At 43.2% G+C, this 18228-nt stretch overlaps 1 protein-coding gene across 13 annotated transcripts in view; it reads left to right on the top strand.

Annotated features, from left to right (window-relative positions):
• Positions 1-2128: 2128 nt before the first annotated feature.
• RIMKLB (ribosomal modification protein rimK like family member B) overlaps positions 2129-18228 on the top strand; it is a 69009-nt gene continuing 52909 nt past the window's right edge. For 8 of the 13 annotated variants that reach the window (XM_076007687.1, XM_076007696.1, XM_076007693.1 and 5 more), the window contains exons 1-2: positions 14413-15668; positions 17091-17923. The gene's annotated coding sequence lies outside the window, so the exon portion shown is untranslated. Of the gene's footprint in view, positions 2408-14406; positions 15669-17090; positions 17924-18228 lie in introns of those variants that run through there. The other 5 variants (XM_076007692.1, XM_076007685.1, XM_076007697.1 and 2 more) reach the window with 4 other exon arrangements.

Raw genomic sequence — 18228 nt, 5'->3', positions numbered from 1 at the left:
TCATTGCTCTAATTGGCCTCCCAGCTCCTGTGCTTCCCCATCTTATTCATGATACAAAGCACTAATCTGATCAAGTCACTCCTTGGCTTAAAAACCATAAAGACTCCCCATTATCCTTGGGATGTGGACGAAACTCCTTAGCATGGCATACATGGCTATGCATAACATTTTTATGTCATGTCATCCAGTGCTCCAATGCACCCTCCCTCAAACCTTTGCACTTTGCTTTCTAGTCAAACTGAATTACTTACATTTCTTTGCAAGCTTCGAGCTCTTTCTTGTTTCTAAGGTGTTGTAAATGCCACATTCTATTTGGAACATTTCTACCACAAGCCTTAATTTCCCACAATCCTTATTTTTGTTTGGCTAATTTCTACTCATCTTTTATAATTCAGTTTGGGTAATATCTGCTTTGGATTATTTTCCTGAATGTCTCTGCCACAATGTGGACTTACTGTGGACAGATGCTTTGTTCGCCAGGCAATGGCTATAGAAAGAGGCTTGTTCAGCTTAGAGATTCCAGTAATCTTCAAGGGACTGTAGTAGTTGAAAAAACTCAGATGAGTGAGCAATACTTCCCAGCCATACAGAAGTTTCCCCTGCAGGGCCTTGGGATGGTGCAGCTTCCAGTGCCAGCCAGACGGAAGTCATGCTTCACTGTCCAGTTAGTTTAGGAGCAAACCAGGGGCCCTGCTCTCTGAGCCATTCCTCCTTTGAACTGTGCAGCAGGTCCCAGGAGCTGGGAAAGTTAAAACCCCCCATCTGCTTCAGAAGTTTCCAAGCATCCAGCAAGTGAGTAAGGTTTCCTTCCATCCAAGAACTTGAGCAGGTCCTTCAACAAGTGGAAGCACAGCCAAACCATACCTTGTTCACACAGTCCAGGTGACAGCTGGCTTCATATCTACCATGTTTCGCCAAAAATAAGACAGGGTCTTATATTTATTTTTCTTCAAGAAGACACCTTAGGGCTTATTTTCAGGGGATTTTTTTTTTTAAGTATGGTACAACAATCTACATTTATTCAAATATAGTTAAGTCGTCTTCTTCTGGAACATCATCATAAATCTCCAAACCCCGAATTCCAGCCTGAATTTCTTGAGACTCTATTTCCTTTAGAACCATTGGCCCCAGTCTCTCATGTTGAGCAATAGAGCTCTCATGGGGCAGATGAGAAGGGCTGCTCGTCTTCTTTACCGCTCCGTGACCAAATGCCTGGGTTGTGCAGATGCGCTGCGCAGCCATGCCCAGCACTAGGGTCTTATTTTCGGGATAGGGCTTATATTGTTCGAATGCTTAGAAATCCTGCTAGGGCTTATTTTATGGGTAGGTCTTATTTTCGGGGAAAGACAGTACTATGTTTTCTCCTTTAGACCATGAACAACAGGATCGTGTTTTCATATTTAAAACCAAGAAAAAAGGTTTCCTCTCACAGTACCTAGAGAAAGATGAGGTGAGGCCTGAACGGAGCCTGTGCGTGCTTCTGCCGTGCTGCCTGGGCTTGGTGCAGGCATTTAGGTTAGTAGGCCACAGGTGGCACTGCCCGCATCCGGCTAAAACAAAAAGGGCCAGTGGGGATCTTCGTAAGACAGTCAGGGACTCTCATTGTCAGCAAAAACAAAAACAAAAACAAGCCAGGTAGGGCAGATTTTAATATGTGACCTTGACCCACATCTATCGTGGAAAGTTGTTCTGAAAAGTTTCAGGTGATGGATGTGATCATTAAGGAAACAAACCTCCAAGGAAGCAATATGTACCGTAAGCTCCCTGTTCCCCGTGTCCGAGCTGCTGTTCTTCTCGTCTGATCTTCCTATACCCATGCTTCCAGGGCTGCTGCCAATGTAAACAAACAATTATACAAAAGGAAAAAGGGACGTTGAATAAACTGGCATAATAGGAAATATATTTGGTCTTTGTGCCCAGGTCTCAACACAGAGGTCCTAAAATTCTTTTACTTTTTTTTCTACTTTATTTATTTGGTCCTAAAATTCTTGGAATTTCCTGAGTGAAAGGAGTGTCCTTTGTTATTCGCAACAGGCCCCTGAGCTTGCATAACAACGACGGTCACCTGAGTTTATGCTAATGTGGCTTAGGGTGGGGCCCCTCGGTAGCCTGACGATGGGGCTGTTCTCGGTCCGGAACCCGGGGATTAGAGGATGGGAGCTATCAGTCCCACCCACTGACCTCCAGGAAGGAGGGGAGAGGGCTGGAAATAAAGCTCTTAAAAACTCCTGAATAATTAGACTGGAGGAGCTTCGGGTTAGTGAGCGAATCGGGGTGCAGGAGAGTCTCGCATCCCAACGTCCCAACTCCGCGGGCACTGAAGGAAGCTCCTGTGGCCAGGATCCATCCAGACCCCGCCAGCTGTCTCTCTTCAGCTGTCCTTTGTAGTATCTCCTACAATAAACTGGTAAGTAATGTGCCTTCCTGAATCCTGTGAGCCATTCTAGCAAATTATGGAACTCAAGCAGGAGGTCATGGGAACCTCCAATGCCACTTGTAAGGCTGGTGGGTCTGAAGCAGGAGAGGCCTGGACTTTCAGCGGGCACCTGGAGTGACAGCAGTCTTGGGGGAGTGAGCCCCTAACTTGTGGGGTCTGACATGACCTCCAGGGAGATCGAGTCAGGATTGAACCGAATTGTAGGACACCCAGCTGGTGTCAGAGGATTGGTCAGTGTGTGTGGGGAAAATCCCACACATCTGGCGTCAAAAGTGTTCTGTGTGAGAGTGTAGAGAAACAGTGTGTTTCTTAGAATAAATGAATCTAAAACCATCCCCACAAAGTTAAAGGAATCTTAGAATTCTTGAGTATGAAAGGGAGAGCCTGTATTTCCTAGAACTGGTCATGAGAGGGCAACAAATAACCTCTCTAGAGCAGTCCTGCAGTTTAGTTGCTTCTCCCTCCAGACTATTTACTCTTCCTGTTGACTGCTAACGTTAGCGCTAGTAGCAAGAATATCGAACTATGCCTGACAGGGTGGAAGATTCCCAGTCACTGAGACCTGTACCTCATTTATAGCCTGGTGCCCTTTTCAATGCCAGGCACTTCATTAAGGACTGGTACTTTGGTTTTTTAAATTTATTTTTGAGAGAGTGTCTCCTGTCACCCGGTTTAGAGTGCTGTGACGTCAGCCTAGCTCACAGCAACTTAAATCTGCTGGGCTCAAGGATCCTCCTACCTCAGCCTCCCGCGTAGCTGGGACTACAGGAGCCAGTCATCACGCCCGGCTAATTTTTTCTATTTTTAGTAGAGACGGAGTTTTGCTCTTGCTCAGGCTGGTCTCGAATCCCAAGCTAAAGCAATCCTCCCATCTTGGCCTTCCAGAGTGATTACAAGAGTGAGCTGGTACTTTAAAAAGACAAATCAGTCACACTTCGTACATTCAATGAGTCAAGAATTAGAAAAGATTGCAAACATCAAGAATACTGAAAAAAGGAAAAGAAAACAGTAAAAAAAAAAAAAGAATTAAGAAAGAGAAACAAGTCTTACTTTTTTATTTGCTCGACATGTAATGAAGCAAGGGCTCTCAGGGCCAGGAGCGGTGGCTCACGCCTGTAACCTTAGCACTCTGGGAAGCCGAGGAGGAGGAGGATCACTCGAGGTCAGGAGTTCAAAACCAGCCTGAGCAAGAGCGAGACCCCGGCTCTACTATAAATAGAAAGAAATTAATTGGCCAACTAATATATATAGAAAAAATTAGCCGGGCATGGTGGCGCATGCCTGTAGTCCCAGCTACTCAGGAGGTTGAGGTAGAAGGATTGCTTGAGCCCAGGAGTTTGAGGTTGCTGTGAGCTAGGCTGATGCCACAGCACTCTAGTCCGGGCAACAAAGTGAGACTCTATCAAAAAAAAAAAAAAAAAAAGCAAGGGCTTTAACTCATTTTTCTTAGTAATATTGGCTGATTAACGTGGTGGAGAGATAGCTTTAGGGGGCCGATAAGGTTGGGGATCAGAAACGTAGAATCTTATTATTTTTTTTATTTTTTTGAGACAGAGTCTCACTTGTTGCCCAGGCTAGAGTGAGTGCCATGGCATCAGCCTAGCTCACAGCAACCTCAAACTCCTGGGCTCAAGCAATCCTCCTGCCTCAGCCTCCCGAGTAGCTGGGACTACAGGCATGCGCCACCATGCCCGGCTAATTTTTTCTATATATATATTAGTTGGCCAATTAATTTCTCTCTATTTATAGTAGAGATGGGGTCTCACTCTTGCTCAAGCTGGTCTTCAACTCCTGAGCTCAAACTATCTGCCCATCTCAGTTTTCCAGAGTGCTAGGATTACAAGGCGTGAGCCACCGCACCCTGCCAGAAATGTAGAATCTTCAGATGGCTGACCTGTCAGTCTTTCCCCACCAACACCTTCTCAACCCAGTTAATCCTAGGATGGTTAGAGGAGTATACGATATCTTAAACCCATTGGCTTTTTTCCACTGGGTGAGTGATTGATTGATTGAGACAGAGTCTGGCTCTGTCACCCAGGCTAGAGCGCAGTGGCATCAGCCTAGCTCACAGCAGCCTCAATCTCCTGGGCTCAAGCGATCCTGCTGCCTCAGCCTTCCTAATAGCCGGGACTACTGGTGCGTGCCACTGCGCTTGGCTAATTTTTCTATTTTTTAGTAGAGACCAGGTCTTGATCTTGCTGAGGTTAATCTCAAACTTCAGACCTCGATTGGTCTTCCCACCTCAGCCTCCCAAAGTGGTAGGATTATAGGCATGAGCCACCACCCTGCCAGCTTTTTTCCTTTTATTTTTTTTTTTTTATTTTTTTTTTTTTTAGTTCTTTTTTCCTTTTAAATACACATGATTTTAAAAGTTATGTTGGCCTGGCGCGGTGGCTCATGCCTGTAATCCTAGCACTCTGGGAGGCCAAGGCGGGTTGATTGCTCGAGGTCAGGAGTTCGAAACCGGCCTGAGCAAGAGCGAGACCCTGTCTCTACTATAAATAGAAAGAAATTAATTGGCCAACTAATATATATAGAAAAAATTAGCCGGGCATGGTGGTGCATGTCTGTAGTCCCAGCTACTTGGGAGGCTGAGGCAGGAGGATTGCTTGAGCCCAGGAGTGTGAGGTTGCTGTGAGCTAGGCTGACACCACGGCACTCTAGCCTGAGCAACAAAGTGAGACTCTGTCTCAAAAAAAAAAAGTTTTATGTTCATAGTAAAATTGAGAGGCAGGCAGAGTTCCCACATACCCCCTGCCCTCACACATATTTCCTCCCCCACTATCGACATCACTGCACCAGAGTGGTCCATTTAAAACCCATAAGCCTACATTGTCTCCCAAACTCCATAGTTTACATTAGGGCTCATGCTTGGTTTTGAATATTCTAGGGTTTGGACAAATGTATAATGACATGTATCCACTGATCTGATATTGTAGTATCAGAATAGTTTCACTGCCTAAAAACTTAGCTCTGGTTCTTCATCTCTCTCTTTCCCCAAACCGCTGGCAACCACTGATATTTATTTTTACCATCTCCATAGTTTTGTTTTTTTCCAGAATTTCCGATCTTTTGAATCATAACACATTTTGCCTTTTCAGGTTGGCTTCTTTCATTTGGTAATGTACACTTAAGTTTCCTCCATGTCTTTTGGAGGCCTGATAGCTCATTTCTTCTTATCAGGGAATAGTCCATTGTCTGAATATAACACAGTTTATCCATTTACATACTGAAGGACATCTTGGTTGCTTCCAAGTTCTGGTGATTATGAATAAAGCTGCTATAAACATCTGTGTGCAGGTTTTAGTGTGGACATAAATTTTCATCTTTTTGGGGACATACCAAGGAGTATGATTGCTAATTCACATGGTAGGAGTATGTTTAGTTTTGTAAGAAACTACCAATCTGTTTTCCAAGGAAATGTTATAACCAATCTTTCATACTTTTACCTCTTTTCTATGTTCTTTTACTTTCATACCTCTTGCTCCATTTCCTCTTCTTTTTAAGTCTATGTTTTTGTCCAACTTGTCTTGCACAAAATGAAATTTCTACTGGGGCTCTCCCCACCTCCCCCACTCCTTTTTTCCTGTTTTTTCTCTCTTTTTCCTTCTCCCTTGCTTTGTCCCTAAGCCATCCATGTCAAATGAAAATCTGTAGAAACAAGTTAGGGTATTAGGAACCAGCCTACAGTATTGTGTTCCAGAAGGAGATTCTGTTCTGACAGTCCTTTTTGTAGAGCAAGTTCCCAGTCAAGAAAAAAGGGAGCTTCAAGAAACAACAATTGCTTTGCCTGAGGATCTGTTGGGCGAGTGATGGATGGCACTGCAGTTAGGATTTGGAGAACTGCAGGAAAAGGAGGGGAGTCATTGCCAGGCAGCATGAGGGGAGGAGGTGTCTGGGAGAAAGAGCCAGTCAGGAAGAGCTTATGAAAGGGGTGGAGAATGCACTGCCTGTGTGTACTGCCTGCAAGACCTTTCTGCAGACATTGTGTTTTTGTAAGCAAACTGCAGAGGCCATGTGCATGCAAAATGTATGTGAATGTATGTGTAGCTTATTTCAGATCATAGATCTGTGTGAACTGCTGACCGCAAGAAACAGGAATGGATTGTTAAAGATTTTGTAGTTAGACTGCCTGTTTGTGGTTGTGTGGTATGTGTGGCTGACTTTTTGCCAAATGCACTGTTCTGATTCCAGCTCTGAAAGTTTAGTGAAGTCTGGCAGGCTAAGCCAAGACACAACAAAGTCGGAATTTAGAAGGAAATAAGGTGGCAACATGAGATGGAAACAAAGAGAGAAGCTGTTGTAATAAGAGAAAAGAAGAGATATAGTAAGGAAAGGGAGAATGAGAAAAAACAAGATAAATAATAGAAATTCATTCCTTACAAAGGGAAATTTTAGAGGTGGAAGGAAAGAAAAACATGTTCTTTCAGATATAGGTACCTCAGCGACATAGTTCTTAGTCTGCCTCATTTCTTTCTGGACATTGCTTCTCTGGAATAATGTACATTACTGGTATGTTTTCGTTATACCAGGGGGTATTTAAACCTTAACAATTACCCAGAAAGGAGCATTACCAGCCTTTATATCATAAAGTGAGTTTTACTGTTGTTATAGGAGGGCTATGGGGCATAATGGAAGGACATTCAGTTTTGATGCAGGGATTAATTGAACATGATAAGGGAATTTTTTGGTGATTAATGTGTGAAGTGCATGACATATTTCAAAACATGAATTTTCTTTAAAAATAAATTTGCCCTGACAAAGCAGGAATATTGAAGTATGGTCTATCTCCACATTCCAAAGATGATTGTTATTACTTTGATTAACAAAATTTAACAGGGACCACCAATACTTGGAATGAGATTTTTTTTTTTTTTTTTTGTTTTTTTTTTTCCAACAAAGCCTCCAGATATGGAATGAGATTTTTAACTCCTAACACACGTGAACACAGGTGTACAACATAACTTGAACTTGGATGTGGGCTGGGAGAGAAGTCCTTGTTGGGAGTATCCCAGTTTGGCTTTGTTGCCAAAACACTTAAATAGGTATTTTTGATTTCTGATTACATCCATTATGATGTCTTCTTTCTCAGCATTTTGTTCACTTCATTTTGTTTTTTTTGAGACATAGTCTCACTTTGTTGCCCAGGCTAGAGTGAGTGCCATGGCGTCAGCCTAGCTCACAGCAACCTCAAACTCCTGGGCTCAAGCAATCCCGAGTAGCTGGGACTACAGGCATGGGCCACCATGCCCGGCTAATTTTTTCTATATATATTAGTTGGCCAATTAATTTCTTTCTATTTTATAGTAGAGACGGGGGTCTCGCTCTTGCTCAGGCTGGTTTCGAACTCCTGACCTTGAGCAATCCGCCCGCCTCGGCCTCCCAGAGAGCTAGGATTACAGGCGTGAGCCACCACGCCTGGCCTCACTCCATTTTTTAAACTTAAATAATTAGAAATTATTATTTCCAAGACGACGTTTGCTGTTTGCATTAATCTGTCTTTCGTTTCATTCAGTCGTCTTTCCCTCCTTTCCTTTCTACTCTTTTGTCGTCTGCCCCTTTTCTTTGTCGTTATTTCTTCTTCTCCATCATGTTTCCCTGGATTTGATTAAGAGCCTCTTTCCCTTTTTTCCCTCACCCTTCTCTCCATTGAAACCATTCTTTTTCCAGGTTTGTCTTTCTCCCCATTCCTTTCTCTGGTGTCTTTGTCTCCAGCAGAGGGGTCTGCGGAGGACTGCGGCCTGGGAGAAAGCAGGCCCGCCTTCCCGAGCAGAGCAGGGGGGAGGTGGTGCTTCAGCTGTTTCTGCCGCGGGCCTGTAAAAGGCACGCTTAAAACCCACCTAGGTAAATTCCCCCTCTTCTGCCCCCACGGTTCTCCCGCTCAAAGGATCTCTCCACTCCCCCCCCTCACATTCCACCTCCCCACCCCCATTTCTGAGGTGACATCACTCTTTTACCAGCTGTGACTGTCAGGGACACTGACCTACTTTTGGCCTCTCTATCAGGCACTAAACCCTGGGTTCTCCACTAAACTCTGGGTTTTCTGCTAACCCCTTTTTGTCCCAACATGTCAGTGGGTCCTTTTCTAAACATCAATACATTTTAGTCTCCCTCAAGACAGTAGTTCTTTTTATATATATATATATCTGAAGTTTGAGTAAAAGCATAATGATAAAAAGCTTCTATAACTTTAGCAAGTCCATTTATGGCTTAAATGGATTTATACTCTGTTAATCAAAATAGAATATACATATTGGAAGGATCATGGGTGTGTTAGTAATAACATTTTTTGTTGAATCTTTATAGATGTGCTCGGTTAATGAATTCTTATTATTAAACAGAGACCCTATTCTTGTAAATGGATTCTTAGATCCTTTGTGGCAAATTACAATATACATGTACTATTATTTTTCAAATGTTTGCCAATGCTGTTGGAGCATAAGCCAAAACAGCAGGCATTGATACCTAAGTAAAACTCAATTTTATAGTTTTTGGAGGGATTACAAGAAGTGTTAGAACAAAGTGGTTAAGAGCATGTACCTTCCTACTTAGATTCATATCCTGGCTTTGTGACTTGCTAGCTGTGTGACTTTGGATTGGATGAGTTATGTAACCTCACTGCCTCAGTTTGCTCATGTGAAGAGAAGATACTCAAACCCAGTAGGGTTGGAACACTGCATGTTCTAAGTTACTGTAGGTTTATTACAAGACTGGGACAGGGATATAGCTATGTGTTTCAAATATTTCTGTAGTGTTTTCCTCATGTCTAAGTTTACATCTACCAATTACTTAAAAAGCAAGCCAGTATTTAAGTTGTATGTCCCGGTTGTCCAGAAAAGTCCTGGGAAATAATCAGAGATGAGAAACCTGTATATTAAAGATTCCCTTAGTAATCCTACTGGGCCACTTCCTATTAGGATGAAACCCAAATTGAAAGGTACTGAAAGAAGAAAAATCAAGAAAAGAGTTTTGGAATTCAGGAGTTGATAGAAGAGAGGTTAAATAGGAAAAGCAAAGATGGTTTTAAAAAATGAATACAGAAGTTCAATGACCAATGTGGGTTTGAAAACCAAGAAAGAAGTGATTTAAAAAAATGAAGAAATGGTAGGACACATAAGAATCTGGACAGAATAAACTGCCTTTTCTTTGCACCTAGGATAACTACATGACTCCCCAGTCTAATTTTTTATTGTGCAAAAGACAGTAAAGCAGACGAGGACAATTATGATGGTGCCAGGTCATTAGGAGGTTTCCAGAATTATTAATTAATTCATTTAATCTGTAAATGTTTATTAACTGTTCAGGGTACTGCTGGTGACATAGATGTGACAGAGCTTCATAACTCTTATGTGGTTTGAATATTATTTCTGTGATCACATTCCATGGGTGAATTATCTACCAATTAGTCATGTATTTTTATTTTGTTTTGATTTTGGGGGGGGGTAATTCTGGTACCAATCAGTCATGTTTTCTTGCACCAAATGAGGGGGTTTGTTTTCTTTAATACTTGGTGCATTCTTTAGGTGAGAACACATTACTTTTCCACATTTATTTTTTCCACTTCTTCCATTCTTCCTAGATTGATATGCTTTTAAATACTCCCATGGACATGGAATTAGGAGACCAGGAAATTGCTATCAATGATTGAATCTCATTGCCTCAATATTCTCTTCTGTCAGAGGGGACTCACAATATTTGTTCAACCTTACAAGGTTGCTTGAGGCTACAATGAGTTCATAAATGTTGAATGTTTTAAATAAAGACCATTTTACAAATGGTTATTTCAGTCTAACAGACACTGCTCCCAAACTTTTGTGTGTCTATGAATTGATCACCTGATATGCTTATTTAAACTGCAGATATATGGCTGATTTTGGAAGCTTTCAGTGGCTCAAGAAGTGTCGCTACTTGGGTGGATTCAGAAGGTCAGAGGTGGAGCTAAGGAATCTGCATTTAAACAAGCATTCCTGGTGATTCCTATATGGTAGAAAAAAAAGAAATCTTAATGACAACCAGATGTAATTAAAGGAGGAAGAAAACCTACATCAAGCCTTTTAAAAAGACTTTATTTTCTTTCTACCCTTTCTCTCCTGATTCAGCCAGTATATGGTCATTCCTCCTTTTCCCCACCCATCTCCCTTTGTGTCTGAGGCATTGGCATTTTCTTAGCATAGTTAGAAAGGCACTCAGTTTAATGTGCAGAGATGGAGTGGAGGAAAAGGAGGAGGGATGTGGGTGGAGAAAGGCTAGATCAGTGTTTAGCTATTCTAACTGCGAAGACTGTTGTTGTCGGGCTGGTTCTAGCCGGCTGGCTCCGGGAGAGGAAGCAGTGGGGAGAGCTAGATTTACTGCAGCTGCTGCTACCGTTCCTTACTTGCTAGTGAAGGTTCTGATATAAGAAACCCACCACCTTTAGCCACATGAATTTTGCAATAATCACATGAAATATTCCATAAAGAACACTATTTTAGATACTGATAACCATCCATAATCTTTTAAAGATTAAATTCTTGTTTATAATTTTCCTCTTTACTACTTTGAGGCCTTCAGTTTTGATCAAATTCCAGCCTGTTTCCTTGTCTTTAAACCCAGGAGGAAATGATTTGCAACAGATGGTGTGTATGGGCCTCGTAAAAATGTTTGCTTGACCTATAATCTACGAACAACTTATGGTTGCTTCATGTGTAAGTGATGCTTTTCTACCTGATGTAGACATACACCTATGAACTCAAGTAGAATCAGAGACGTGTGGTTGGTTGGACCTGGGTAACTGTGTTAGGGAACATTTTGTTTTCATTAAATTTTTGCTTTTATGTGCCTTCCTGTTATCGTCATCTTATCACCAAGAACTTGAAAAATGCTTTGTGCTGCACATCTAGCTATCATATTCTAACCAGCTAATGTGATTGATTAACTGAAATGGGTAGATAACATGTGCATTTCAAGTAGGTCAAATAGTGCAGTTAATTCTAACATCTCTGTCGTCTAAACTCTGGTCTTTACCTTGGCTGCACATTAGAATCCCCTGACTAGCTAAAAAAGAATATTGGTGCCTGGATCCTAATCCCAGCTGATTTAATCAGTTTCTGGAAGCTCTCCAGTACATGCAGTAACCCAGCTGTATTTATTTACTAGTGGCATATTATTGCTTAACTTCCGTAAATCTCGGTTTTCTCATCAGCAAAGTAAAGATCATATTGGCACTACTTTATTAAATTATAAGGATTAATGAGGTAATTAGAACACAATGCACAACACAGTAAGTGCTCATTAAATATTTGGCATAAATATTCAAGACTGATATAAAAATAAACAGCAAAAATAAATTATACAATGTTTAGATATGTGTGGCAAAATAATACAAATAGTTATATATGCATGTATATTTTTACTACATGTCCCTATGAGTGGAAGACCAATTCTATGGGTAAATAATGTCATTGAGATGATATTAAAGCTCCTCCTTTGCCTAAACCAAAACACTTCTAGATTTTTGCTCTTATTCCCAGACACATTAGCATCAACTGGAGAGCTTCCAAAAACAGATTAAATCAGAATATCTGGGATTGGGACCCAGGCACCAATATTTTTCAAATCAGATTTATCTAACTCCAGAAATTCTACGTTACTTAGGCTTCCCAGGGGATTCAACCGACTCTGCTGTCTCCTGAAGAATATTAATTCGCTGGTTAAAAATAAGTGGTGCATGATTAAACCAAGACAAACTACTTAAAATACTTTTGAGCATAGCTTTCTACCCAAACAAAGGAGGTATGAGTCCATACCTACCTAAACATATCAACCATGAGTGCTCACAGATTATGATTGAATCTGTGTACAGCCTTTCTGGACCTTGGTTTTCCAGTATGGAAATGGTAAGCTCCAATACTTCATACAAAAATTATGAAATATGAACTTGGTCATTATTTATATGAATATTATCAATATAATGATAATGATAATCTGTTTAAAATAAGCCATATCATTGGCTTTGCGTTTTTTTTAATACAGTCTTGAGTTTTATGTTTTTTTCCTATTAAAGTGAAAAGCAATGTTATATACATTAGGAATATCTTAGAATGTATATGGCACATATTAGCAGTACAATGAAAACTATTTAAAACTGGGCAAGTGGGTTATTAGTCTAATACTCACTATTCACAGTTTTCACCAGTACAACCCACTTTTTCTGTGAGTGCATGGTTATAAATTGGGTTTCTTTTATTTTCCTTCCTTCCTTCCTTCCTTCCTTCCTTCCTTCCTTCCTTCCTTCCTTCCTTCCTTCCTTCTTTCCTTCCTTCCTTCTTTCCTTCCTTCCTTCCTCCTTCCCTCCCTCCCTTTCTTTCTTTCCTTTCTCTTTCTTTTCCTTCCTTCCTTCCTTCCTTCCTTCCTTCCTTCCTTCCTTCCTTCCTTCCTTCCTTCCCTCCCTCTCTTCCTTCCTTCCCTCCCTCCCTCCCTCTCTTCCTTCCTTTCTTTCTTTCCTTTCTCTCTTTCTTTTCTTTCCTTCCTTCCTTTCCTCCCTCCCCTCTCTTTCTTTCTTTCTTTCTTTCTCTCCTTCCTTCCTTCCTTCCTTCCTTCCTTCCTTCCTTCCTTCCTTCCTTCCTTCCTTCCTTCCTTCCTTCCTTCCTTCCTTCTTTCTTTCTTTCTTTCTTTCTTTCTTTCTTTCTTTCTTTCTTTCTTTCTTTCTTTCTTTCTGACTTGGTCTTGGATCTTGCTCAGGCTGATCTCCAACTCCTGAGCTCAAGTGATCCTCCACTTCTCTCCTCCACTCCTTGACCTCCCAGAGTGCTAGGATTACAGGCATGAGCTACCAGATCGGGCCTATGAATTGGGTTTCTTTTTATTTATGTCTTTTTGAATTGGGTTTCTTAACAGTGGGATTGAAGGAATAGGCTTAGTATTGTTTATCTATCCTTTGTGCAACTTTTTCCCTATTTATCTTTGGCAGATTTTCATATTTTTAGTATCTCTGTAATCAAGCTTTCCCTTGATAGCAAAATGCTTCTTTGTCTTTGGGTTGAATATACTTTTGTCTCAGGAGGCCAAATATCTGAGTGGAAGTACATAGTAACATTTTAGTTCTGTACACCTGTGGTCCCCAACTACCCGTCCATGGACTTTGAGGGATCCTGCCACAGAGCTTTGCCCACAACACTGACAGTGGAAAAATTGTCTGGGGTGGTGGGGCAATCCAGAGCCCCATCTCTTGAGTCACCTTGCATCCCCTCCTGAGCTCAGCCCCATCCCCCCTCTTGTGGAAAAATCATCTTCCGTGAAACTAGTCCCTGGTGCCAAAAAGGTTGGGGACCGCTGCTGTAGACTTTATCCTCCTTATTCTGAAGACAGTATATCAAATAGCATGTTTGTCCTCTAGATGTGTCCTTTTGTGAGTAGTTGACTATCCTAGATCACTCTCAGTGGTATAACAGCATAAACACTTAGAATAACAGTCTGTATCAGGCATTAGCCTTATTAACTGATTTGCCTATGAGAACTCAGCGAAGTAACTATTTTTATCCTTTTACAGCTGAGCACATTAAGATACAAAGAGGTTAAGTTACTTTAGAAGAGCACATAGGTAGTGGAACTAGAAATCCAATCTAGGCTGTCTGGCTTCACAAGTTGTCACCTCAGGTTATGCTACATTCTCTCGAAGTTCTCTCAATATACCCTAGGGAAATTAGCAACAAACAAAACCCAGGCAAATGGTGAGATTATACTGGCAATAGATTGGGAGAGGAGCATTGAAAAGAAGTTATGAGGTGACTCAGGAAGGATGTGACCTGCAAGAAGACAGATAAGGGCATCCCTGTAACTCACATGGGCTCTGACTAAAAGTTTTTTTGAAATGATCTTACATGTAAACCAGGGAAGTCATCGCTGTCTTTTTTTTGTTTACCATAATCTAGAAACAGTAGTAATGTAGTTGAACATATTCATATTCTTAGCCTTATTTGGATTATAATTTTACTTTATTTTCAAACAGTTTTAGAATTTACGGAATGCTCTTACTTTTCACTCACAGCAACCTCCGAATATACTGCTAATCTTTTCATAACAAAGGCTCAAAGGAAGTTGAGTAACTTGCTCAAGGTTTACACTGGTTTCTAAGTGGCAGAGCTGCTGTATCTCCCCTGCCTGTGTCTTTAAACCTGCTAGGCCCAGAGCATTTTTGATGTAATTTTAAATTTGCTTCTCCATGTGCAGAGACAGGAATGCCTTTATATATTTTCTCCGTTCACAGATAAGGGGGCTTATGGGTGCTAATGATCTTTGTCTCCAAATCTTTGCCTCCCGGAGGGAGACATCGCGGTAGAGGCTTCTAGGCGGAGGCCCTCGGAAGGCTGGGCGGGCGGCGCAGCAGCGCGGATCCGCAGTCGGGGCGCTGCGCCCCCAGCCCGGCGAGCTCGCGTCAGGGTTCACAGTGCGGACGAGCGGGGCCTGAGGAGGGCGTGTGAGGGCCCGGAGGGCGTACAACGGAAGGGACTAATCTCGCGGTGTCGAGTAGGGAGCCAACCTCGCCCCCCCACCCGTTTTCTTTTCTCAGTGAAGACGGTTTGGGGCGGGTGGGGCAGCGCGTCCTCGGAGCGTTCTCGCGCTCCCCCTTCCCTCCCTGCGCGCGCGCTCTCCCACCTCCCTTCCGCCCGAGGCCTCCGCAGGCTGCGAGCGCCGACTGGGAGCTGGGAGGGCGGGTCTCAACGCAGGTGTTAGACCCGTCGGCCTCGTTCGGCTGGCTGGCCCGGCCCCTCGCTCGCCCTGCCGCCGTCCCCCAACCCGCTGCGCCGCGAGGGCGGGGCGGGGCGCGCGCTGGTCCTGTGCACGCGGGCTGGCGGCGCGCGGCGCCTCGGTCTGGGGAGCGCGGGGCGGTCTCCGCCGGCGTCGCGCGCGCTGTGTGTGAGCGGGGTCGCGCGCGCGCGCGACGAGAGAGTGAGGGAACGAGGAGCGGCCGGGTGTGAGTGGAGGAGTGTGTGTGGGGGTGGGTGTGTGGGAGTGTGTGGGAGTGCGGGTGAGGGAGAGGCCGGCTGACCGGGAAGCTGAGAGAAAGTGGGCGAGTGTGCGAGGACGCTCGGCCTGGCCGCCGGAGCCGCGATCGGCGGAGGAGAAAGGCGGCTCCCGGCATCCCGACCCCCTCCCCCTCCTCCGACTCCAGCCGGCCCTGCGGCGCGCGCTGCCTCGGAGGCCCCAGCCAGGCCCCGCCGGCCGAGAGCGAGGGAGGAGCCGCCCGAGCCAGGTGAGCGGTACGGTCGCGTCCCTCCCCGGGCGTAGGGGAGTGAGCGGCGGCGCGCCCTCCCGAGTGGGCGAGTTCGGCGGAATGGACTCCGCGTCGAGCGGGGCCCGCCCGGGAGGGGAGCGGGTCGAGCGCGCCTGGGCCCGGGGTTTGTGAAGGCCGGTGGTCGCTCGGTGCCGGCGTCGGTGGGGCAGAGCCCGGCCCTCGCGTGTGGGGGAGGGGCCCGCCGGTGCCGGGAGAGTGAGGCTGAGGGAGGCGGCGCCCGGCGTGGAAGAAGTGTGGTCGCCCCTGTCGGCGAGGGGGTGTGGTAGCCCTGGGAATGCGTGTTGGAGTAAAACCTGCGGGTTGCCAACCTGCCCTCTGGAGTGTGGTAGTCTCACTGCCCCTGCCTCCTTGCGACAAATTCTGAGGTGTGACCGAGGGAGGAGGATAATGTGCTGCTCATCCTGCAGTTACTGTTTTCAATTCTGTTTCCTTACGCGCAGTTTTAGAGTGTGACAGTCATTGCCCCTTTGCCTTTGACAGCCCTTTAAGAAGGGGAGGACCAAATAATTAGTTGCTTGCCTAGTTTGGATTTTTAAAATTTGCGCAATGTATATATTATCCTCCCCTCCAAAAAAACTCACACGGGATAATAACTTAAGTCTTACCCTATTAATTTATCCTCTTCTCTAGTCGCAGATTGGTAATTCCGGTATTTTATCCTATTTGTGTTTATGGATAGAGATGTGTGTGTGTTTATGTTTTTTTTCTTTTTAGTTTTTAGCACTCTATGTTGGACACTGAGGAGTGTTCATTCTACGAGTGGGGTTATTCTAGTAACAGTGCTGAATGTAACTTCTGTGTAAACCTTTCAATGTGTTACTTTGCTATTAGTAATGTATATTGTTCCCACGTATTTGTGGAGTTGGGTTAAGTTCTAAATCGGTATAGAAAGTTTATGGGCAGTTTAATATGGAACATTTTTCTTTTTGTGGCCTTGTTATATTGGCATTCTTAATTATGAACTATAACTTAAAATTGAAATGTTATTTAATTTTCTTTCACAATATTGGGTAGATTAAAGATAATTTCTTTTTTTTTAAATGGTTTCTTAAAAGCAATCATCACAATACTTTTAAGATATTTATTTGGAAGAAAACACTCTGAAATTCCAGTCATGGAGATTCAACACTTAAATTTTAATATGTAAAACTCTAATTATAAAAATTATCATAGTTAAATTTATTTTCTAATGGCTACTGTGTTATTTGAGGAGGAGATCTATTTTTAAGGTATTCAATCTTATGTTTATTCCTTTCTATCTTACGTGCTGTTAATTTTCTTCTTTCATGTCATTGATTTAGTTATTAGTTTGGCAACATGGCTGTTGATTTTTTTTATCTTTCTCTGTCTCCTTCTCTTGTCTTCTCTTATCCCTACCAGGTGCTGGAGACTCCTTGTCAGGGAGGGGGGCAGTCTGTGATTCTGAGAAAACAGCCAAGAAGGGAAACAGCAAATTCAGTCACATACAATTCTCCACTCAGTCAAGAGCCACTTTTTTCTTCCGCCTTTCTCCCTACAGGGGGGTAAGGAGTTGAGTATGTAACCTTTAACCCATTGGCTACCAGCTAAAATTCCACTTAGTTTTTAGTGTATAGCTTTTTTATTTTTCCCATGTTTCCTTAGAGTCCCTAATGAATATACTCATGCCAGTAGTAGCATGAGTACTAGGAGTGGAGGAGAGAGTGACAATAAATTATATCTTATTTTCCCTTTTCTCTTCTCATTCAGTCCCCTTTCCCTCTCCAGGGGGAAATTACCAGCAAAATCTTCTACCTCTTCTCAGCCATATAGTAAAGAAACACACTGAAGTGGACATTCGTATTTTCTCTGACCAATGAACACAAACCAAATCTCAGGCATTGATTTGTTGGGACACATGGAGAAACATTTTTTTCAACGTATCTCCCAGTTCCCCTTTTCCCCAGTTTGTACCCACCTAGGATTTGTTGCTGGGGTAAGTTACTACTAGGTTCATTACTCAAAGCTCCCCTCTCTGAGCTGAGTGATCAGTCATGAACACTAGTAGGGGCTAGGGCAAGAGATAGAGCAGTGCAAGTTGTTCCATACTTTGGGAAGCAAGAGTAGCTTTTATCATCTTCCTCTGGGGAGCAGGCATAGAGACTTAAACTGAGTGAAAATGGGTGGAGGAAGAACTTCTATACCCACGAGCAACATGTGAAGAGTGAGAGAAAACCAAACATAAAGTAAGGAGGGTGAGTTATATTGTATGTTGCTTGTTGACAACTGTTTTGGGGGCACTTCAGAGATAAGAATTCAAAGACTCTTTTATGGCAGATTAGTTTACTAAGAGTATTCTGCAAGTAGGATTCCGTCAAAAGCATATGAGAAGAACCTTTAGAAATTGTGATGGTTATGCTATTTTAAAATCTTAGGGAGAAAGAGACTTTGATAGTATTTTTTAAATGTTACCTGCCCTGATTTGTGTAATTTGAAGAGAAGTAGAGTAGGGAGATTAGGTGCAAATGTTGGGGAAATTATCTTATTTGGAAAATTTTCC

This window comes from Microcebus murinus, chromosome 10, assembly GCF_040939455.1.
Source record: "Microcebus murinus isolate Inina chromosome 10, M.murinus_Inina_mat1.0, whole genome shotgun sequence".
NCBI lineage: Eukaryota > Metazoa > Chordata > Mammalia > Primates > Cheirogaleidae > Microcebus > Microcebus murinus.
Note: the sequence above shows the minus strand (reverse complement) of the source record. Positions and strands in the feature narration are given on the sequence as shown.